Source organism: Ovis canadensis, chromosome 22 (genome assembly GCF_042477335.2).
Source record: "Ovis canadensis isolate MfBH-ARS-UI-01 breed Bighorn chromosome 22, ARS-UI_OviCan_v2, whole genome shotgun sequence".
Taxonomy (NCBI): domain Eukaryota; kingdom Metazoa; phylum Chordata; class Mammalia; order Artiodactyla; family Bovidae; genus Ovis; species Ovis canadensis.
In genome coordinates this window covers 24,342,830-24,366,781 of record NC_091266.1, presented here as the reverse complement: position 1 = coordinate 24,366,781, position 23,952 = coordinate 24,342,830, and the positions used below count along the sequence as shown (strand labels likewise).

At 42.7% G+C, this 23,952-nt stretch overlaps 1 protein-coding gene across 42 annotated transcripts in view; it reads left to right on the top strand.

Annotated features, from left to right (window-relative positions):
- The window catches only part of SGMS1 (sphingomyelin synthase 1), a 335,925-nt gene that overhangs the window by 47,822 nt on the left and 264,151 nt on the right, over positions 1–23,952 (top strand). For 4 of the 42 annotated variants that reach the window (XM_069567877.1, XM_069567903.1, XM_069567892.1 and 1 more), the window contains exon 3: positions 19,450–19,696. The exons of the other annotated variants lie outside the window; for them this stretch is intronic. The gene's annotated coding sequence lies outside the window, so the exon portion shown is untranslated. The remainder of the gene's footprint in view (positions 1–19,449; positions 19,697–23,952) is intronic. 42 annotated transcript variants of the gene reach the window in all.

Here is a 23,952-nt window from a genome sequence, read left to right as displayed (position 1 = left end):
CAGTTAGGAAGGGACCCGTTTTGTTAAACTAGCTACTTCTCTCTATATATATACCTCTGTCTCCTTGCCCCTTAATATATACTGTAGCAACATGACCTCCTGGCACTGTATCTTTTACTTCACAGGCAGAGGCTAGAGTTCTTAGTTCAAGAGGGAGCCTTGCAGGTGATGACAGGTTAGCTGCTCAGTGCCCAGCATGAGGTTTATGAGTGTTGTCATCCTGGTTGATTATCAGCATTGCTGCCTCTGTCACACTTCCACTTTTAAGCTCTACCCCAGGCACGAGCAGAATATTTCCTTGGTTACTCTCAGCTTAATTGAGGCAGCCTGGGTTTTCTATTTTCTACATTCTGAGGGTCAGCAATGGAAAACAAACCTTTTTTGTTTTTCTTTAAATTAAAAGGAGAACTATGACTGTTCTTTGCAGAAACTGCCAGTTTCTGATCTTGCTAGAGCTATTTCACTCCTAGCACTTAAAATCCCAGCTCTGTGTAGTATTTATAGATTCCTGAATAAAGAATCAAGGAAGAACCAAATATGTGTGGCTTCCAAGTGATTTCTATTATATCCCCTGTGACATTTTATTATTAAAATTCTGTTCTGTCGCCAACATGATGTTGGCACTTAGTATGTGATAGTTATGGTTTGTATTCTTCAACAAACTTCTGTTGGCAGAGTGATCGCATACATACATTATAGTGTGATGTATAATATCAGAAAGGGAGGCTTGGGAGGGAGGGGACATGAGTGTACCTATGGCTGATTCTTATTGATGTATGACAGAAATTCACAAAATTCTATAAAGCAAACATACTTCAATTAAAAAAATAAAGTGGAAAAGAGAAATGAAGGGTTAAATTTATAAGATAAATAATTTTGTGATTGAAAAAAATTATGAGATGGACTATAGTTTTATCATTTGTGACTTGAGATTGCATGAATAGGCCCTCATCTGGGGCCTATTCTCAACCTCATCTGGTTGATAATTTTAACTACCCAGTTTCTCTATGGGAAAAATTGTTCTTCAGACAGAGTGTGAATGAAATATTCTATCCATTGTGGGACTCCCCCAGCTCTTGCAGGAGGATGAGAAGAAAGAGTGGCATTTATGGCTGTTTTGCTGAAGGGAGTGTGTTCCTCCAGCTACAGTGTAGAGGCTGCTGGGAGGACTGAGGAGTCAAGGGTGTCTAAAGAGGCTCTAAGATCAGATACTTGGTGAGGGGTTTCCGAGGTTGCTGGCTTTTCACGTAAGACCCAGATTTGATGCCTTTTGTGGAGGCCACGGTTATAAACTTGTTTGAGAGATTTACTGTTGGGTCCATGACGAGGATGAACTGGCTGTGCTTCTGTTGAACGAAATTGGGTCTCATCTGCAGAATGAGCTGCTTCAGCTCATCTATCACCCACCTTTCTGTGGGGTATCTCTGATCAGAAATTGGGGCTGATCCAAGTTAGGTGGTTGTGTTGGTGGGGTTACTGTCTCCCACTTGGGAGCTGTTGGAACATTCTTTGATGATATGGTGTATAAGGGCCCAAATTTTGAATTAGATAAAACTGATCTGTGTGTGTATCCTAACGTCTTGGCTGTGCCCCTGGGAAAGTTACCTAACCTCCCTAAATCCCGATTTCCTCATCTTTTAAGATGGGGATGTTGTTTGCTTCAAGGTTATTTTAAGGATTAAATGAGATTTTACATATATATATTTAGTACTAATTGTAAATATATTAATATATTTAATGCTTTTTGATGTCTATTTTTTATTTAAAAAATTTTTATTTTTACTTTATTATACTTTACAATATTGTATTGGTTTTGCCATACATTGACATGAATCTGCCACGGGTGTACATGAGTTCCCAATCCTGAACCCCCCTCCCACCTCCCACCCCATATCATCCCTCTGGATCATCCCCGTGCACCAGCTCCAAGCATCCTGTATCCTGCATCGAACATAGACTGGTGATTTGCTTCTTATATGATAGTATACATGTTTCAGTGCCATTCTCCCAAATCATCCCACCCTCCCCCTCTCCCTCAGAGTCCAAAAGTCCGTTCTATACATCTATGTCTCTTTTGCTGTCTCACATACAGGGTTATCATTGCCATCTTTCCAAATTCCATATATATGTGTTAGTATACTGTATTGGTGTTTTTCTTTCTGGCTTACTTCACTCTGTATAATCGGCTCCAGTTTCATCCATCTCATTAGAACTGATTCACATGTATTCTTTTTAATGGCTGAGTAATACTCCATTGTGTATATGTACCACAGCTTTCTTATCCATTCATCTGCTGGTGGACATCTAGGTTGTTTCCATGTCCTGGCTATTATAAACAGTGCTGCGATGAACATTGGGGTACACGTGTCTCTTTCCATTCTGGTTTCCTCGGTGTGTATGCCCAGCAGTGGGATTGCTGGGTCATATGGCAGTTCTATTTGCAATTTTTTAAGGAATCTCCACACTGTTCTCCATAGTGGCTGTACTAGTTTGCATTCCCACCAACAGTGTAAGAGGGTTCCCTTTTCTCCACACCCTCTCTAGCATTTATTTCTTGTAGACTTTTGGATCGCAGACATTCTGACTGGTGTGAAATGGTACCTCATTGTGGTTTTGATTTGCATTTCTCTGGTAATGAATGATGTTGAGCATCTTTTCATGTGTTTGTTAGCCATCTGTGTGTCTTCTTTGGAGAAATGTCTATTTAGTTCTTTGGCCTATTTTTTGATTGGGTCGTTTATTTTTCTGGAATTGAGCTGCAGGAGTTGCTTGTATATTTTTGAGATTAGTTGTTTGTCAGTTGCTTCATTTGCTATTATTTTCTCCCATTCAGAAGGCTGTCTTTTCACCTTGCTTATATTTTCCTTTGTTGTGCAGAAGCTTTTAATTTTAATTAGATCCCATTTGCTTATTTTTGCTTTTATTTCCAGTATTCTGGGAGGTGGGTCATAGAGGATCCTGCTGTGATGTATGTTGGAGAGTGTTTTTCCTATGTTCTCCTCTAGGAGTTTTATAGTTTCTGGTCTTACATTTAGATCTTTAATCCATTTTGAGTTTATTTTTGTGTGTGGTGTTAGAAAGTGATCTTGTTTCATTCTTTCACAAGTGGTTGACCAGTTTTCCCAGCACCACTTGTTAAAGAGATTGTCTTTACTCCATTGTATATTCTTGCCTCCTTTGTCAAAGATAAGGTGTCCATATGTGTGTGGATTTATCTCTGGGCTTTCTATTTTGTTCCATTGATCTATATTTCTGTCTTTGTGCCAGTACCATGCTGTCTTGATGACTGTGGCTTTGTAGTAGAGCCTGAAGTCAGGCAAGTTGATTCCTCCAGTTCCATTCTTCTTTCTCAAGATTGCTTTGGCTATTCGAGGTTTTTTGTATTTCCATACAAATTGTGAAATTATTTGTTCTAGCTCTGAAAAATACCACTGGTAGCTTGACAGGGATTGCATTGAATCTGTAGATTGCTTTGGGTAGTATACTCATTTTCACTATATTGATTCTTCCAATCCATGAACATGGTATATTTCTCCATCTATTAGTGTCCTCTTTGATTTCTTTCATCAGTGTTTTATAGTTTTCTATATATAGGTCTTTAGTTTCTTTAGGTAGATATATTCTTAAGTATTTTACTCTTTTTGTTGCAATGGTGAATGGAATTTTTCCTTAATTTCTTTTCCTACTTTCTCATTATTAGTGTATAGGAATGCAAGGGATTTCTGTGGTTTGATTTTATATCCTGCAACTTTACTATATTCATTGATTAGCTCTAGTAATTTTCTGTAAATATGTAAAATATATATGTTTCTGTGTTAATATATAGATTTTTATATCTATGTTATATATGTGCACATAGACATGTGTACTGTATTCACATATAGTAGTACCTGGCATGTATGTGCTAAATAAACAGAGGATGCTATTATCATTGTTGTCGTTCAGTCACTAAGTCGTGTCTGACTCTTTGCGACCCCATGGACCATAGCACACCAGGTGTCCCTGTCCTTCACTGTCTCCTGGAGTTTGCTCAAAGTCATTATCATAATATAATGTATTATATGCTGTGAAAAGAGAAGTTTTAGTTGCTGAGTTATTTCCAACTCTTTGCAACCCTAGGTTCCCGCCAGGTTCCTCTGTCCATGGAATTCTCCAGGCAAGAATACTGGAATAGGTAGCCATTCCCTTCTCCAGGGGATCTTCCCCACCCAGGGATCGAACCCAGGTCTCCTGCATTGCCGGCAGATTCTTCACAGTCTGAGCCACCGGTGAAGCCCTTACTGTGCTGTAGTTATGCTCAACCACTGTGATGTGCTGGGTACTGTATGGTGACCCTCCTGGGCACCTCCCTTCTGGATGCAACAGTGCTCACTGTGGGGAAGTGGCAAAGGTGTCTGGTTTTGTTTTAATTGCATCCAGATTTGAACTTGCTTTTCTTAGTTCTTATTTTTCTGATTCTTCAGCTCTTGCCTTTCCTAATGTTCCCCATGTTCTCTTAAAATCTTAACTATCCAAATGGACATGACAATTATCTGGGCAGGGAACATAGGCTGCCCAGGCACTGGCAAAGTGGCCTTATAAAGACGTGTTTCTTCATTGACTTTTTAAGGTTTATGTTTCCATCCACAAAGGCAGTTTGTTTGCAAAACAAGCAATTTATTAGGCAAGTGTTTGTTTTTCCGCTTTTCGTCAGTAATTTGATCCTTGGGTAGCAAGAGAAAAGTGGTGTTTGCAGTTGGACTCGAGAAAATTCTTGCTGGAGGTGGACCATTCTATCACTGCAGGATAGTAGACAGAAGTGGTTTCTTTTATCCTTTTTTGAAATAAAAAATTGAAGGGCCCACTATATGATGTCATTAGTAACCTAATAAGGAACTGTAGTTACTCTACAGTAGCACATAGACCTTGAACGTTATCTCTCATTTTGTTCATTGGGCCTTTATTCTCACTTTGGAAGAAAATTTCATGTGTGATATAGTGGTACTAGCTATACTTATGAGGGTCTGGGGTTATGCTGATGTTTTTTGGGATTATTAAAAAGATATATATATGTTCAGAAAATTTAAGGTCCACAAGGAGTAACGTTGGCAGAATTAACCTGAGCCTAACAGCAGATTTACCAGAAGAAGGTTTCTGTTATGTTCAGTGATTTTGTGTAATTGAGCTCCAGTCCTTTATTACCTCTGCTACCGAGGGACCCAGAATCAAAGACGTTGCTTGTGTGACTTTTTCAGCAGGCGAGGAAGGCTGGTTCAAATAGTAAAGATTGTGCAAACACTACCTTCCATGTTCCCTGGACTTCCTTTAAGGGATGAGAAGCCCGAAGCCTTAAAACATTTCCATTAGCCTTTATGGCATCTTTCCCTTGGAAGGTCCACAGTATGCAGTGCTTTGCCAGCACACACACAGCTGTTTTGGAAAATGTAACCAGGCGTTCCTAGAAGGTCAGTGGAAGACCTTGAAAACAGGCCGTGGAGAAGATCAGCCACAGTTTCCGCCCCTGTGGCAGACATGGTGCCAGGTGGTGCCATCTTGTGGCTTTGTCACACCAGCCTCCCATGATGGGGATCGCTCCAGCTTCTTCACAGGGGACAGAAAGTCTCTAGGAGGTTCAGCCCAGGTTGTGTTTTGGTGGCTGAATCAGCATTGGCTCCAGGGCCGTCCGACTCCAGAGTGCATACTTTTAACTACCATGCTTTGTTGCCGCCTAGCTAGGAGAAAAATGTACTGTCTCCAAAACCTGGGTTCTTTCCACTGTACCGTGTAGGCCCCATGCCCTGGCATCCTTACTATTCGTCCCTTCCGAAAAAATAAAAAGCTTCCAATCCACACCATTTACTACATCTATAGGCATTCCAGGCAGTGCTTATAGCCCTCACTTCTTTGGGACAAAGAAATACCACCTCAGTGTATTGTAGATTATTTTTCATTATTTATGTAGGGAAAAAGTAATCACAAGAGCATAAATGTGAGTTTGCATGTTGGTTTTTATAAACCAACCTTTACTTTTAGTAAAGGATTTTAGGAAAATGAGCCTATAGAGTATGAATCCTAGCATGTGGACGGCAGTGGTGGGAGAGCTGACGGGCTGGGTTTGGACAGATAAAGGAAGGGCATTTAGGCAGCTACATGCCCTGGAGAGCAGGCAGTGAGGGCTCCTTGTGGCGCCCTCTGCCTCAAAAATAATGTTATTCTGTTCTGTTCCATTTCTGTTTCTTTGTTCATTCCTTCATTCTCTTTTTCATTCAAGCTTTCATGCACTCGTCAAGTGTTATTAAATGACTATTCAAACTCTTTGCGGCGCTATGTGTGAACTAAAGGTATGAGCAATTTTTGCCTGCCTCCTCTTAATGAGAGAAAAAGGAAATTTGGAAGAAAAAGAAATATGTACATGCAGCAGTTTGAAAATATTGCCCTGATAGCATCAGATGCTTTTTTGCTCTTAAAAAAAGGATGTTTGATATATTAGAGAAATATGATGGTCAAGGCAAGAGTGTTTTAAAAGTCATGAGTTTCTTTCCCCATCTGCTTTTTTTTTCCTTCTAAACTTGACAGATGTTTCCAGGCCCTTCCCTACACCTAAAGGGTGGTATGTATATAAACCAGGGAGGCAGAATGTTTTGTCATTTCCTGAAAACAAATATTTAAGTACAAAATGTGATGCAATAAGAGGTGCTGCTGCTGCTAAGTCACTTCAGTCGTGTCCGACTCTGTGCGACCCCATAGATGGCAGCCCACCAGGCTCCCCCATCCCTGGGATTCTCCAGGCAAGAACACTGGAGTGGGTTGCCATTTCCTTCTCCAATGCATGAAAGTGAAAAGTGAAAGTGAAGTCGCTCAGTCGTGTCTGACTCCCAGCGACCCCATGGACTACAGCTCACCAGGCTCCTCTGTCCATGGGATTTTCCAGGCAAGAGTACTGGAATGGGGTGCCATGCAGTACTTTATAAATTAATATTTTCAGAAAGTCTAAAATCCAGGAAATGCTTCAAGTGGGAAAAATTTTGTTCTTCCTTTTTTTTCCCCGTGTGGAAAGTTTTGAAGCATCTGAATTACGTGTGTGTGTGTGTGTGTGTCTTTTTTAAAAGTTCACTTTATGGTGTATCTAAAACAAGAATCCACAGTGCCTCTTGGGACCAAGCAGGTAAAATAAATTTGCAAAGTGGACTTGATATTAAATGAAATATCAGAGCCTGGGCCCTGTGACACGTGGGAGAGCTGTCTGCCCCTTATTACTGGAGCAGAGGTAGATAGAACTCTCTCCATGTTGTCAGGTGGCAGCCCAGGTCAGGAATAGGGAACTGGATCTTCCAATTTTCATAGATATACAGAGTTTTAAGTAACTGATAGAAAACCTGAAAAAAACACCAACGCCATGTAGCTTAAACAAAACCTGCCTGTGGTTTGCATTTGACTCATAGGTCACCACTGTGAACCCTTTTAGTTTTATAGCACTAGAATATATTGTATGTAATAAGTGCTCATACACTAATTACTTTGGTGTTTTACATTTAAAATAAAAATTTCAAACATTAATTACAAAGTTTCCAGTTGAGTTTGAATTGAAATATCTCCATTTGTTATGAATTTAGCTTTAATGCATAGCATAGTGCTTTGCACATAGTAGGCCTTGGATAAAGATTTGTTAAATGATGTACAATGTGAGAGTTGGTCCATAAAGAAGGCTGAGTGCTAAAGAATTGGTGCTTTTGAATTGTGGTGCTGGAGAAGATTCTTGAGAGTCCCTTGGACTGCAAGGAAATCAAACCAGTCATTCCTAAAGGAAATCAACCCTGAATATTCACTGGAAGGACTGATACTGAAGCTGAAGCTCCAGTACTTTAGCTACCTGATGTGAAGAGTCAACTCATTGGAAAAGGCCCCGATACTGGGAAAGATTGAAGGCAAAAGGGGAAGGGGGTAGCAGAGGATGAGATGGTTGGATGGCATCACCGACTCAATGGACATGAGTTTGAGCAAACTCTGGTAGACCGTGAAGGACAGGGAATCCTGGCATACTGCAGTTCATGGGGTCACAAAGAGTCAGACGTGACTTAGCTACTGAGCAGCAACAACAAACTGAACTGAACGCTACGGGGTTTAATAAGCTATCACCTTCCAGTTTCTAAGAATTGGCAAGAAATTTGAGAACAGAAGAAGCTGTCAACAGAATAAAACAAAGAAAATCAATTTGTTTTCCCTTGTAGTGTCCTCCATTGTGTCAAGCAAATAGAGCATCAGTTTTCAAAAATGAGGGTGCCGTTGTAAAGGTTATACTGTGAAAGAGAGGAAGCAGAGCCATTGAATACCACTTTAGCAGCATGAATCTTTGGCTTGGTCTTATTTTCTGAGCCATCACTTCTCTGGTTTGGCTCCTTCTGATGTTTTATTTTTGTCATCCTCTTGCACTTCTCAATGCCAAAGGTCATCAGAATTTTCCCACTTCTGTCCGTGTGTTCTTGGTAGCAAATAAGAACTTAAGCAGAAAGAAGAAGGATACACTGAAAGGATATCCCACAGCTGCCAAAGGAGGCTGGGTTACCAGAAGCACAGCAAAGCCCATAACCTAGAACAGTGACGCCATGTGTTATGAACACCCAGTGAGGACATACGTGCTGGCTCCAGCCAGGCCCTGGATGCCCAGGCACTGTGGTGCCACTCTGCTCCATTCTCCTCTGTCCCTGTCTCCTGGGGTCTCACTCCAGATCCAGGGTCCCGGCTGGAAGCATCTGACTGTCTAGGCCCCGGTGACGCATGTACACACCAGGTGCCAGGGATGGAGGGGAGCATGGCCTTTCTTCTCAGAGTCTCTGATGGGGTGGGCTCCCCTCCCACCAGTGCTCACTTATCGAGGAGGGCACCCCAACAGAGCAGATGCAGATGTTGGATGCCTGAATGTGTTAATTTTTAAATCACCCCCAGAGGGAGAGGCTGGAGATGTGGAACCTCCCTAGAGATAAATGGGTCAGATGTCCTCTCCTTTCTAGGACCTGGAACGTTGTGACCAAATGGAGGGTTCAGAGAGGTCAAGCGACTTGCCCAGGATTTTTATGCTAGAGTTGGGTTAGATTTTAACCCATTTGTACTGGACTCCCAAACCCAGGCCTTTAACTACTTACTAATTCTCTTCTTATCCAGATGTATCTTTCCTGCAACACCCATGGCAGCATTTAAGAATCCTTCCTCAGTCTCCAGGCTGAAAGATGCTGGTACTTTCTGTTCTAAGATGGTGTGGTAGAAGTCAGTGCTGCTGCCCTGACATAGATTACAATGTAATCTGCTTTGCAGCAGTAGGAAGTTCCCCAGTGTTGGTATAGATGCTTTTGGACACATGGTTGTATATACAGATGCCTGTGTGCAAGGGATCCCAGTCCAAAGATATCCTACTGAATTGAGAAGGACCATTTCTGCCCTTCAGCATGTACTTTAGGGGGAAGAGAAGGATATGGAACAATATATAAACACCTTGCTTAGTTCATAAAAATATGGCAAAGGGAAAACTTTGGAGGGTAAAACATGTTGGAAGTCCATCTTATAAAAGAAGAAAATCATTTGTGCTCACCCTTCCCCCAGTGCTCCACGGGGGTGAAGAGAGTGGGTGCCAGGAAATAGGCGAGCCAGCCACGGACAGGCCAGGGCACAGGCCAGTGGGAGCACTCAGGGTGTGTCCTCCCTGAAGTAGCCTTTTCCAATCTGCTTATCTGCCCTTGTTTCATTCTCTTTTCTATGACGGTTTTTTTTTCCCCAGTGGATAAAACACTGGTTTATTGTAATCCATTAACGGCAGGTAATTCCGGAATTCCCATCTTCGTATGTTCTCTTCTGCTCATCAAGTGCTGCACTGGCCAGCCCTACATTTGAGCTGTGGAGTTTGGAGAGCCGTGTAGACAATGGACGCTGCTCCCGGGTGTGTGGCCGCCAGTGGGCACATCGCTCATAGTTCTGGTTGCCCCATGCACTTGGTCAGATCAGCCAGGTGTCTGTCGGGGATGTGTGATCCCAAGAGCTGGAGCCTGGTCTTCGTGTATAGTTTTATATCTCAGGTGCCTTTTTAAAAAGCTGGACACTTTCATCAAAGTACATAAAACAATGTGAACATGTTATCATCGCCCAGACCAAGAAAGCAACATTTTAGAAGCTCTCCTGTGCTCTTCCCAGTCACGACCCTGTCCCTTCCCACAGGGTGGCCTCCTTGTCCTAGTCACTTCCCTGCGGCCTGGGTTTGCCGTTGCACACTGCGCCAGGTCCTCTCTCCCACTCCATGTCTCTAACTGTGTCTTGCTGGGGGCCTCAGGAAAGCCAGGGCTCTGACGTGCGGACTCCAGGTGGCTGCAGTCTTGGGTGCCAGAGTGTTGCGTTCCTTTTGTGCTTTAATGTCACATAGGACACAGGTTATTGTGCTTGGCTGGAGGCCTGATGTGGCCCAAGGCCCTGAGTGATGCTTGCTTTTTTTTCAGTCTGAGGTTCTCCAGCCCCTGTGACACTTCCCCTGGGGAGGTGCCGGGTCTGGGAGCCATCATCCGTGTGCTTCTGGCATGGAGAGGTAGATTGTCAGTACCTTTGTTCCAAGGGATGCACAGGTGTAATCAGAAACCCTGCACCTGTGGATTCCTGTAACTTAAACCCCAGTCACTAAGGGACTGATTGCATAGTAGACGAGTTCCATAAAAAGAGTTTCTTATATAAGAGGATTTAACATGGTTTTCAGTATCGTGGTATTTTAGCAAGGTTCATTTTAACTGTGGTGTAATACATTCCTTTAGTTGAATTACCAGCCTCTTGGCATTATTTTTTTCCCAGTAGTCACAAGACTGCTTGGCCTGTGTATACAGGATGCCCTTCCTGTAGGCACCGTCTGTGAGTGTGGAAACTCGAGGCTCCCATCAGGCCAGAGAATGTTGGGCTCAGAAGCAGTGATCATCAGCCTGTCATCAGGCCCAGGTGGTCCACTGCACCCCTCCACACATTTGTAAGTGCCCCAGAGTGCTCAGTAGGAAGTTCCCGAGTGAAGCTACTGCTCTGACGTTTTCAAGGCGATTGTTCAGTGCTAGGGATGATTTGCCGAGGCTGCCAGGAATTCTGTTGCTGGTTTTTTTTTTTTTTTTTTTTTTTTTTTGACAGCACAGGCTAGAGCTCACCCAGTGAGGGCCACAGATCAGTGCTCAGATCAGGGGAGGGAAGTGTGTTTTGAAGGTGGATTTGGGAATCACAGGCAGATGCACAGGGAAAGGGGAAATCAGAGAAAACCCTTCTGTTCATCAACAGTATGGACACAAAGTTTAGGCTATGATTTAAAAGAGATGTGACTTTGAGCAGTAGTTATCAGAGTTGAAGGGGTTTGGCAGGGGTGGGGCAGGTGGGTCAAATGGATAAAGGGGATCACCTGTAAGGTGACGGATGGAAACTAAACCTCTGGCGGTGACCACCCTGTAGTTTGTACAGAAGTTGAAATATAATAGATACATGAAACTTACATAATGTAATAAACCAGTGTCACCTCAATTAAAAAAATTAAAGAGATGTAACTTTGTTCTTGCATTCTCTATAGCGTTTATCAGAGTGTGGTTTTCTACCTGTGTACATGGCAGAGGAGGACAGGGGCGTGTTTGTGTGTGAGAGGCATGCATGCAGGGAGTGTTAAGGGAAATGTGAATTCTTGAGCCCCAGAGCAGGCCCACCAAACCATAGGCTACTGGTATAGAGGCTGGAAGTCTGCATTTTAATCAGACACCGGGATTTTTATGCACAGCTGAGTTCCTAGAATCTCTGATCTAGAAAGTGGTCATTTCATTCATTTATTTGGGTGAGGTGAGTTGGACTGAGGAGAGACTGGGACTTGAGGAAAGAAAGAAAAGAAAGGGTGGGCCTCAGACGGTCAATCTGAAAAGAAGAAATGCATGTGAACTTGGGTGGGCTTTTCTGATCCCGGATGAGGATATGGTCTCTGATGGCTTGGAAATGTTGCTTCAGTCTCTCCTTTCTTGTTTTGCCTGGTCGTGGAGGATGGGCAGACTGCTGGAGTCTTCAGTAGTGGGGTAGGGGAGGCCCATCTGAAATACTTTTGAGCGGAGACCAGCTTGTGAGCCTGGAAACTGTCTGTGGTTATATTTCCAGTTTGACTTATTCCAGAAGCAAATGTTTCTCTCTCTTGCATCCTTCTGCTTTTCAAGTTAGTTAATAACTCAGTTCTTCTGACATCAATGGAGAGCTGAATCTTCAAGAAGCATTTGAAGCACCATATGGATTTCTAGTTTGTTTTAGGTTGACCTTTAATTAAAGTCAGGGTTTGAAGTCAGGGTCTTGGTAGCTGCTTTAAATCTCACGGTGTTTGAAGATAAAAGATTAGTTACTTGTGACCAGCGTTGACCAACTACAAAAAACTGGCCTGAACGTGACCAACTAAGCACTGGGCTGTCAGAATCATAGAGGGTCTGAGCTTTAAGGAACCCAGGAATCCTCTAATCTAGCAGCAAGATCTGGCTCCAGATGGCTTGTGCTCTGTCCTGGCTCTGCCAGCTGATGCAAACTTTGTAAGCTCATGCTTCTGTTTCCTCGGCTGTTAAATGGGGGTGATGACACCCGCTCGTTGTGTTGTTGTGATGGGCTTCCAGCGAGCCGAGGTGTGCAGAATGCTTGACCAGTGTCCCGTGCACAGTAAACATTCACAGACTGTATCACAGATGGAAAAACAGACCCAGAGAAATGTTGATATGCCTGAGGTCAAATCCTTACTTCATATTTCAGAAACCAGGCCTTTTTTGCTCCAAGTCTTCTTTTGTTCCTATTGACTGTTTTAGTTTACTGGTTCTTAAACTATGATTTAAAAGTTTTTATCTGACCAACGTAAGCACTAAATTGGGTGACACGCTGCTTAGCTCAGAGACTGTTCTTAAATAACAAGGCATGATTACAACACAAAGAGACACAGCAGGTCTCTTCCATCCCAGTGATTGTGGTCCCTTACTAAGTAATGCAGTCTTTGAAAATTGCTGTTAGGAAAACTGTGTAGCTGGATACAGAAACTATATGTGGATTCTGATCATAACTGGATAGAAACATGATGAGAAAAATGGGAGGCAATTCATGAATATGACATGCAAAGGAAATAGGGATACTGGGCCAAAGAGTATGATGCCTTTTTTAAAAGTATTTTTATTTTTTTAGCATTAAAAAATTTGACATGTAGCTAATTTACAACACTGTGCTAGTTTTAGGTGTACCGCAAAAATGATTCAGCTATAGATATATTCTTTTTCAGATTCTTTTCCACTATAGGTTATTCAGTTCAGTTCAGTTCAGTCGCTCAGTTGTGTGCGACTCTTTGCGACCCCATGCATCGCAGCACGCCAGGGCTCCCTGTCCATCACCAACTTCCGGAGTTCACTCAGACTCACGTCCATCGAGTCCGTGATGCCATCAAGCCATCTCATCCTCTGTCGTCCCCTTCTCTTCCTGCCCCCAATCCCTCCCAGCATCAGAATCTTTTCCAATGAGTCAACTCTTTGCATGAGGTGGCCAAAGTACTGGAGTTTCAGCTTTAGCATCATTCCTTCCAAAGAAATCCCAGGGCTGATCTCCTTCAGAATAGACTGCTTGGATGTCCTTGCAGTCCAAAGGACTCTCAAGAGTCTTCTCCAACACCACACTTCAAAAGCATCCATTCTTCAGTGCTCAGCTCTCTTCACAGTCCAACTCTCACATCCATACAATTACTAGATATTAAACATAGTTCTCTGTGCTACACAGCAAATTCTTGCTGCTTATCTATTTTATTTATTTTTTTTCATTTCTGTTAAATTTTTATTTTTACTTTATTTTACTTTACAATACTGTACTGGTTTTGCCATACATATATAGCAGTGTGCACACGTCAATCCCAAACTTAATCTTCCTGCTTCTCTGCCCCTCGGCACCACCCGCCCTGCCCCAGCCCGCCACTGTTATCCTCTTTGGTCAGTGCAAGCTTGCTCTCCGAAGTCTGTGAGTCTCTTTCTGTTTTGTAAATAAGTTCATTTGTATCATTTTTTTAGACTCCACATAAAAGTGTAGAGATCATATGATATTTGTCCTCTGTCTGACTTACTTCAGTTAGATTAATAATCTCTAGGTCTACCCATGTTGCTGCAAATGGCATTGTTTCATTTTTTTTTTAAGACTGAATAGTATTCCATTGTATACATATATACCATATCTTCTTTACCCATTTATCTTTCAGTGAATGTCTTGGCTATTGAAATAGTACTACATGAATATTGGGGTGCATGTGTCTTTTCAAATTAGAGTTTTTTTTCCAGATATATGGACAGGATTGGGATTGCAGGATCATGAGGTAGCTTTGTTTTTAGTTTCTATACTGTTCTTCATGGTGGCTGCACCAGCTTACATTCCTACCAACAGGGTAGGAAGGTTCCCTTTTTCCCACATACTCTCCAGCATTTACTGTTTATAGATTTTTAAATGATGGCTGTTCTGATTGGTGTAAAATGTTACTTCATTGTAGTTTTGAGCTGCGTTCCTATAATAATTAATGATCTTGAGCATCTTTTCTTGTGCTTGTTGCTAAACTGGAGTATGAGCCTTTTATGGTTGTTGCCAGATCTTTTGCTGAAAGGATTGGGCCACCAGAAATTTGTGGAGAGGGCCTCTCGCCCTCCATTGATTTGACTTACACTTGTCATTGTTAATGTTCTTTCCTTGTTTTCTCAGTGCCTGGCATTAAGACTTGGTCGTTGTATTGCTAGAATCAACAAGGAAAAATATAAAACAGTGCACACACGCTTCCATACAAATGGATATGTATGAATGTATGTGTCTACAGTAAATTGAAGGAAAAATTGTGAAAGTTCCCACTAAGAATCACTTTCTTGCTGGGCTATTTATAGCTGCCTATTTCCTTTCTTCTGTCTTAACAAGCTTTCCTGTGTTTAAACAGAGGTGTTAGATGCTTCCTCCAGCTTACATAGCTGACTTGAAGTTCCTTATGGTAGATTCAGTTAGATTAATAACTGAGAAGGATTTTGTTTTTAGGAGTTTCTAAGTGATGGGACATACATTGAATCTAATCTTGTCCCTTCTGTAACTCCTAAGTGCCCCTTCCACGCTGTGGGTGTCTCCCCAGAGGTCGCTGTACGAGAAGCTTCATTCTCCTCTGCTGGTGAAAATATTTCCTGTGTCCTTTGGGCAGGATCAGCCTGCTGAAACTGCTGGTAATAGACAGATAGACAATGGCACCCCACTCCAGTACTCTTCCCAGAAAATCCCATGGATGGAGGAGCCTGGTAGGCTGCAGTCCATGGGGTCGTGAAGAGTCGGACACAACTGAGCAACTTCACTTTCACTTTTCACTTTCATGCATTGGAGAAAGAAATGGCAACCCACTCCAATGTTCTTGCCTGGAGAATCCCAGGGACGGGGGAGCCTGGTGGACTGCCGTCTACGGGGTCGCATAGAGTCAGACATGACTGAAGCGACTTAGCAGCAGCAGCAGCAGCAGCAGCAGACATTTACAACCACGAGCAAGTTACTTAACTTCTCTGGGACTCGTTTTCCTTAGCAGTTAAATGGGTTTACATCTAGAATATATCTGATAGACAGATCTCCCATATTCAGACATTAGGCCAAGATAACTATATTTAATCCTTTCTCTTTTCCACTTTCACTCCCAAACAGCCTGTGTATTTATCGTGTGTGATTGCCTTTGTGGACAGCAGAACAGATGTGGCAGCAGACACAGAATATGAGTGATTGCAGATGGCCTGGAGGGAGAGATACGGGCACACCTCTGGCAGCTGGGTGGGAGTGGGCTTCGTGGGTATGCAGTCAGTGGACGGGACACTGTTGTTGCTTAAAGAAGCGACAGCAAGTAGCGGTAAAAGACTGTGGCGAATAAAGCAACGATTAGGAGTCTCCTTCGTCCAAGCCTTGGAGTTCCAGTAACAGGTCTTTGATCTGTGGCGTGTACTCTGTGGCGTGTTTGCCAGTCTCCTCCCTTAGCTTTTGTGGTCTGCTTTAGGTCAGATTTCTCTTTTCCAGGTGTTGTCTCAGTGGATCGTTGTGGGGCTGCCCTCAGTAGCATCCAGACCAATGCATACTTAGACTACAGCAGTGACTGTTAGGTCCAAGGCCTTAAAATGTCATATCCTGGAACACTGACAGCATCCAGTTCTCCAATGAATCAAAAGATGCCAGCTGCCATTTTTCATCCTGGTGTTTTGGCTCATTCCAAGTTGCTTATCTGGGATATTTCAGGCATGGAATTTAAGCAGTGACTTGTTTATTTTTTATGGCAAGAATGGGGAAGCTTCCATTCTGAGGAATTAGATTCAGCACATGAGGATAAAAGCTTGTGTAGTACCTTTAAGTAAAATGTTCTTATAATTTAAAAAATAGACAGGTAAGCAGTGATAATGATGGTGCTGATGATGGTGTTAATGAGAGTTCATTGAACCATTAGCATGTAAAACTTGCCAATCGTACTCTGGAATCATATGGTCCAGTTGAACTAGCATGGAGGCAGGAAAGTGTAGTGGTTAATAGAATGGACCTGGAGCCAGGATCCATGTTTGTGTCTGGCTTCTCCCTGGTGGTTCAGATGGTAAAGGATCTGCCTGCAATGCAGAGACATAGGAGATGTAGGTTCAATCCCTGGGTCGGGAAGATTCCCTGGAGAAGGGAATGGCAACCCACTCCAGTACTCTTGCCTGGAGAATCCTATGGACAGAGGAGCCTGGCAGGCTATAGTCCATGGGGTTGCAAAGCATTGGACACGACTGAGTGACTTTCACACACTCATTACTGCTTAGTAGCTGTGTGAAAACTAGCTTCGTTTCTCTGTGCCTGAGTTTCTTCTTATAAGATGGGGGTAGGTTTAATAATAGCACTTATCTCTTTGAGAGACTGTGAGGATTATATAAATAAATATATGTCAAGTGGCAGGAATAGTTTCTGTCATTGAGTATGTCTATGTTAGTTCCCTGTGTAACCTTTAATCTTGCAAACTCCCATACCCTCCCTCTGGCTTTTCCTGTTGGCCACCTGCCTACAGTTGGGAAGCATGTCCCCATGGGTTTCTCTTGTCTATAGAGGCAATGAGTTCCCATGTTTGTACAGAGAATAGCCTTGAAATGTATAGTGTCTCTGGAGCAATGGACAGGCACACTCATTGCTTTTTATAAAAGATTTGGGCTCCCTAGGTTCATATAAAATCATTGCCTTCTCAAACAATAAAATTATTTTCCTGGTTGCCTTGGTTTGGTTTTGCTATTGAAATATTGTTATTATTATTTTTGCTAGTTTAGATTTTTAAATTAGAGTCTGATTTCTACAACAGTTGCATCTTTTCTTTGCATTTCTTCTGGTAAGCACATTTTCCTCGTAAACATTTCCTCATTTTTATTAAAAATTTTACAATGTTTAAAGCATATCTAGCAACAAGCTGGTTAATTTGCTTAACCTCTCTTAAAGTACTTCCAGTGTGTTCTTACTGCTCTTTACTCATTATTATGGATATCTAAAAATTATTGAATAAATAAGAAATACTGTTTAGTACATTTACAAAAAAAGTACCCTGTTTTTAATATTCAGATTCTAAAACATGATCCGATAATGTCTAAATGATGTTAACATTTGGGTCTTCCAGCAAGATTAACAGCACTATGTAGAACCAGGATTTGTCGATGGCATACTCTGTGTAGCGTATTAACATTGACTCTGTGAGACCGACTCAGCATTGGCAGCGGACGGGACTGAGAACACACACTGAGAACAGGGTAACAGCTGTAAGCAAGACCGGGTGATTGGATCGCGGCAGCTTCACTTCTACGTGCTCCTGGCCCAGTTCTGGAAAATGTTGGCCTTAACCTTCACCTCTGCACGTCAGCATTTCTGCTCCTCCTTTGGATTTGATGTCCTTGGATTCTAGGTTGATGGCTGAACAAGCGGGAGATTTATGATTCTTTCCTCCTATTTCTCAACTTATTTTTCTCAAGATTTGGAAGAACTGTACATTTTCCAAGAAATCCTAGATAGGAATTGCTGCAAGAAAGCATCGTTCCCATTTCACTCCAAAGGCACTCCTGGTGGTCACTGTGAGCCCACACCCCCTGAGCGTCAGCCCTCTCTGACCACACCTCTTAGGAGTCTCGCCCTGCTCGCTGTGGTCCAGTCACCCTGGCCTCTGCTGGCCTCGGATGCACAGGCCTGTGCTCCTGTCCATCTGGAATACTCTTTCCCTGACCCTTTGGTCCTCTCCCCTTCCATCGGGGACAGGCTCACGTTTGCTGACCACGTAAATAAAGTAACCCAGCCCCCACCCCCCTTCCTGTCACCTCCCCGCCTTCTTTTTCTCCATGGTACTGATCACTTGTCTGATACCACTCTGGGTGGTCCTGAGGGGCAAAGATTGCTGGTGTGCCTGCTCCATCCTTGTGTCTGTCACATACGAGGGCCTCTATAAATATCTGTTGAGTGAGAGAAAGGGATTCTTGGCAGTCTTGCAGGGAACAAATGGGATTGGTGACAGAGACGAGTAAGGAGGCTCTTATTGTGGTCACCCTGAAATTTAGTGATAGCCTAAAGCAAGGGGCTGGAGAGGAGAAGAGAGTCAGGAGACAGGGTGGCTAGGGTGGTGGATTCCACTTGGCAATGGAAAAGAGGGAAAAGGGAGCCATGTGGAATATTCCCTATTGCTAGCTTGGCGATAAAGTATACCAGAAAAAAACCCCTAAGCATTTCTTTTATAAAGCAAATTGTATTAATAGGATAAGGAATAAATTATTTCTGCAATTTGTGTTTATCTGAAATACAGTTTCTCAAAGACTGTAAGTAACCCTTGCTGAAATGCTGATTTTAATTTGAGGTCAAGTTTCCTAAAATGTTTTGAAAGCTAGCCATGCCAGGAGGTTTTGGCCTCTAGGGAATTTATAACTTTAGACAGAGAGGTTTTTCTATATCCGGGAGCTAAACTGGATTTTCTGAAGGTCTGAATACTTAATTAGCTTTTTGGTATCTTGAGTTAGTAACAGAATTAATGTTTCAAATTCGAAGTTTAGAGTTCTTTCTTTTAAGAACTATTTCCTTCTATAAGAATGGCCTCTGAGGCAAAGGGCTCAACCACATCCTTTATTCCACTAGTTCCCCTCTGGATTTACCCCCAAGTCCCAGGAACTGGCATCTTATGGATGGCTGGAGTAAACAGCTTGCTCGGAGGCCAGGCCTTGCCCTCTTTCTTTAAGGCCTGGATCAGGAAGATGGTGAATTTCATGAAAATGTCAGTTGATTCCACTTCATGTGTGTTTTGGAAATAGATAGAACATGACTGCTAAGGGAATTCTAAGTAACTTGGGTGAATTTAGAGTGATTGCAGATATTTGCTATTAATAATTAAAAAAAAAAGCAAAGTGGATGGCTGTGAGGTTCTTCACTGATTACAGTTTGTTACCTTGTTCTTAGATACTTTAGCTCTCCTTTTGCTCTCCATGTCCCATATTGGAAGCTCTGCTCTTCCGGAAAGCTGAGACGATGATGTGATGCTGGTGACGCTGCCAATGTCGCCCCGTGTTGGGGGCTCTGCTTCTTTCCTGTGTGGGTGAAGGACCTGGGGACCTCGGGAGACCGCATCACTGAAGGGAAGGGATCAGCCTAGAGCCTCTGCAGTCATCTTCTAGCATGGAAATTCTGTATTCTAACTATAGTTATGGTAAGAAGAATGCAGTAGGTCTGCGTGTACTGATGTGGAAGACTGTCCGTGACATACTGTTAAGTGAAACAGCTTGTAGAGCATTTTGTGTGTCTAGAATAAGAAGCATGCATAGTGATCTAATCTATTAGCCACTGGGGGAGTCAGGGCAGGGATTTTTCACTTCATTTATATTTCTTGGAACTATATTTTATTCACTCATATGACTTTTACAGTCTTAAAGGAAAGCAAGCAGATAGTGGTTCTGTGGCTGCCTAATGGCCTGTGCTGGTGACAGCCTGGAGCCCTCTCTGGGGACCCCCGCGCCCCCACTCCATGGCTGCAGTGGCCTTGGGCTGAGCAGTGGCTGCCCGCTTGGAGCTTCCTTCTGGTTCCTCATACCTGCCAGCTGCAGCCGTTTGCTCTCCATGCCTGAGTCCACTGGAGTTTGGGTTTGCAACCTCTGTTTTAAAATTTTAAAATAAAGGAAGTGCTTCTTAAAAATCCCTAACTTTTAACCTTTTCAGTAGTTGAAGCTAACTTGCTTGAACTAGCAGACCTCACTGTTTTGGTGGTCCCCGATCGACAGACCAGGACAGCTTGGCTGTGTGTCTGCTGACCTGTATACTGTATGCTGTGCATCTGTGTGTCACCACCAAGCGTGTGCTGCTCTCTGTCTTGAATGCGGTCAGAGATGTGACTTATTTTCAGTTTTTTCCCACAGCCCCAGTTCTGCCATAACTCGTTAGTGTGACTGGTGCCTCTGTAGCTCCTCAGTTGTGAGGGGATGGACTGTGAGGGTGTAGAAATCAGTGTAGATATTCTGAACTCCCACCGACTGTGCTCTGAGACTCCTACTCTCTGTGCTTCTCGCTAAGTCCCTCTTTCTCTCTGCAGATCCCAGGAGTGACTCAAGATCCTTAAAGTTCTTCCAAGCCTAGTCCCTAGAGCTGACCGCAGCTCGGCTGTCTCCTTTATCACTCGTGGGGCAGACCATGGTGGACTGGCATTTAGGGGTGTGGTGGAGTGTGAAATTTGTTGGTTGTGTTGATGACACTTTTTTTGCGTCCTTGTCCCATGTGACCAGGCAGTTCTCTGTTCATCTGTGGTCCATTTCTTGTGCTCTGTCAGTGGGTGCCCTCTCTACCTGCGACAGCCCCCAGAAGTTGAGGAGGCCCTTTTCCACTTTTGTGGGATGTTCTTAGTTCCTGTGTCTTAAGGAGATCTTGATCAGTTTTCTTATGATATCTGTTGGTTTCTCATGCAAATTCAAGTCATCATGGCCCATCCTGCTTCACCAGAATTCTAGGAAATTTATAGATTAAGTTACTTGAGCTATAATTTTTTTAAGAATTCTTGATTGTGACACCCAAAGGGAGAGTGAAGGTGGTATGATCTTTTTTTTCTATATCTTTTTTCAGAAAATTCCTAGTTTCTTCCTATAGCCTTACTTTGACTCTTTTACTCTAATGAATACTAAAGTATGGAGCTAGTTTTAAAATACTAATTTTGCTAAGGATTCCTGCATTTTCATAGAAGTCTCTTAAAGGCTTTAGGAGTTGAAGTTCTGTGTCTCATGCACCTGTGATAAATGGTGAGCCAATATTTATGATCAGGTACGTTGTATGGAAACTCCTAATTCACTCACGTAGGCTGGTCTCACTGTAGAACGTGACAGCAAGTGGTGCCTAGGTTGTGTGCAGAGAATAGTGGTAGATGGGGCGAGACCAAGAGGTGGAAGACATGCTGGGAGGACTTTTCTACATTACGCCATGACCCTTATCTCTTTGCTGTGTTCAAGGGCCTTGTGACATCCCTGTATTAGGGCCTATCAGAATCGTTCCATCTGTTGCTCTTAATGTAAGCATAACCACACATTAAGATAAAGACTAGCAAATTGAGCATCAGCAGCTTAATAATTAAGAAAATACGTCTTTGCTGGCTCTTTGAACTAACTAATATAGATAGCCCCTACAAGAGAAATAGCTGTAGGCTTTTTAATGAACGACATGATTTTAATGCATGACACTAAGCGCCTGTCTTAGAGCTATTAGCTGTCATAATTTATCAAGTCTCATGTTAAAAGCCATGATTCAGAGAGGCAAGCATGAACTTTTCCACTTGCCTTACCTTGCTGAGGTCATTTTAAATGTCCTAAGTTAGAAATTGGGTAAAGATATTTAGTTTGCCAAACTGAAAATAAAAGAATATGACATTTAGCTTAGAGTTGAAAGTAGATTTTTTTTGCTTCTAAGTCACAGTACTACTGTAATGTAATAATAGTAATTTTCATTTATTGAGTGAGTATTATATGCCAGAAAACTAAGTGCTTTTTATACATAATCTTATCTAATCCACAGAGCAACTCTATGAAGATAGTCCCATTTTACAGATGAGACAGCTGAGTTACAAAGAGGATAAATGCCTTGACTGAGGTCATACAATAAACTGGTAAATGTTAGAGCTGGCATTTGAACTGAGGTGGTTTAACCCAGGTCCAGATTCCTGACCACTGGCTCAACCTGTTTCCCTTAAATGGATGATGAAACCTCACTTTGTCATTGTTTGGTTGCTAAGTCATGTCTGACTCTTTTGCAACCCCATGGACTGTAGCCTGCCAGGTTCCTCTGTCCATGGAACTTTCCAGGCAAGAATACTGCAGTGGGTTGTCATTTCTTTCTCCAGGTGATCTTCCAGACCCAGAGGTGGAACCCATGTCTCCTGCATTGACAGGTGGATTCTTTACCACTGAGCCACCAGGAAAGCCTGGAAACCTCACTAGCTAAGGCTAACTGTGACCTATTGTGGACAGGGCTAATTTAACTTCACTTAGGAATGTTTAACCTCAGCAAAGAGCACAGCATCGTGATAGGTGCTGTGGCTGTATTACTTTTCTATGGCTGCTGTAATGAATTACCACAAACTTGGCGACTTAAACAACACACATTTATTTTCTTTCAGTTCTGGAGGCTAAAAATCCAAAATGCATTTCACTGGGCTGACCTCAAGGTGCTGGCAGGGCTGTGTTCCCCTCTGGAGGCTCCAGGAGACAGGCAGTCCCTTGGCTTTTCCAGCTGCTGGTGGCTGCTGACACTCCCTGGCTTGTGGCCTCTGTCCTCTGGTCTCTGCCTCCTGGTCATGTTTCCTTTCCTTCCGTCCACTGTCCGATCACCCTCTGCCTCTTTTTTATAAGGATACCTTTGTTTGCATTTAGGGCCCATCCAGATAATTTTCCCATCTCAAGAACCTTAATCACACATGCAGAGTTTTTTTTTTTCCATTAAGGTAACATCGAAAGATTCTTGGGATTGAAACATAGATGTCTTTGGGTGGGGGAGCCTGCATTATTCAGCCACGGTGACAAATAGAAAGAATTAGAACTTTCAGTCCACCTTGTAGGAGTATGCTTAATTTCAACAATTCCCTAACTGTTCTGCAGGACACAGATGCTAAAAATGTGAAAAAAATTTCATGGTCTAACAGATTTGAGAGTTATTGTATAATATATCCCTCTTTAAGGAGATTCACAATGTACAATGAAGGCTTTGACAATTTCTAGGACAGAGGAAGTTGCTTAACTTAGTTGAACCCAGAATTCCTTAGACATAATTGATTAAGAAGCACTTCTTTTTAAGGGTACACCTATTAACATGCCATGATGTACTTCTAACACACTTTAGGAAGTATAGTACTAATAAGTAGGTACTAGTATTTATTACCTGCTAGTCTTTGGAAGGCATGGGGGAATGTCTTTACTGACTTTGTGTTACTTAATAACTTAAACATACTTGGAATTGATTTGAAAGAACTACTCTGAACAAATACACATCACTGAATGATACCCTGATGATTTTTAATATTTTCACTGATATTGTGCCAGATGAGTTACAAGGGACCGGATGGAGTTACGATAAGGGAGGAATTTTTCTTGTGTGGAATGATCTGAAGACCCTTCCCAGGAAAGGGACCTTAATTTGTCTAGCTGGAGGAGAAGCAGGGGTGCCTCCATGTAGGAGCAAAGAGCTTAGCCAAAGGAAGGAGGGCTCATCTGGAGAGAAGGGTCAGGGGGTCTGTGGATTATGCCTTGAATGTTAGTTTAAGGGTTTAGACTTGCTTCACTAGGCCAGGGTTTGACACACTAGATGTATGTATGCCCTGTGGGCCAGATCCAGTCCCGTGCTTGTCTTTGTTGGAACACAGCCACGACCGTTTGTTTACCTATCTTCCGTGGCTGCTTCAGTGCTGCAGGGTAGGGTAGGCCTGCCCACCTTAAAATT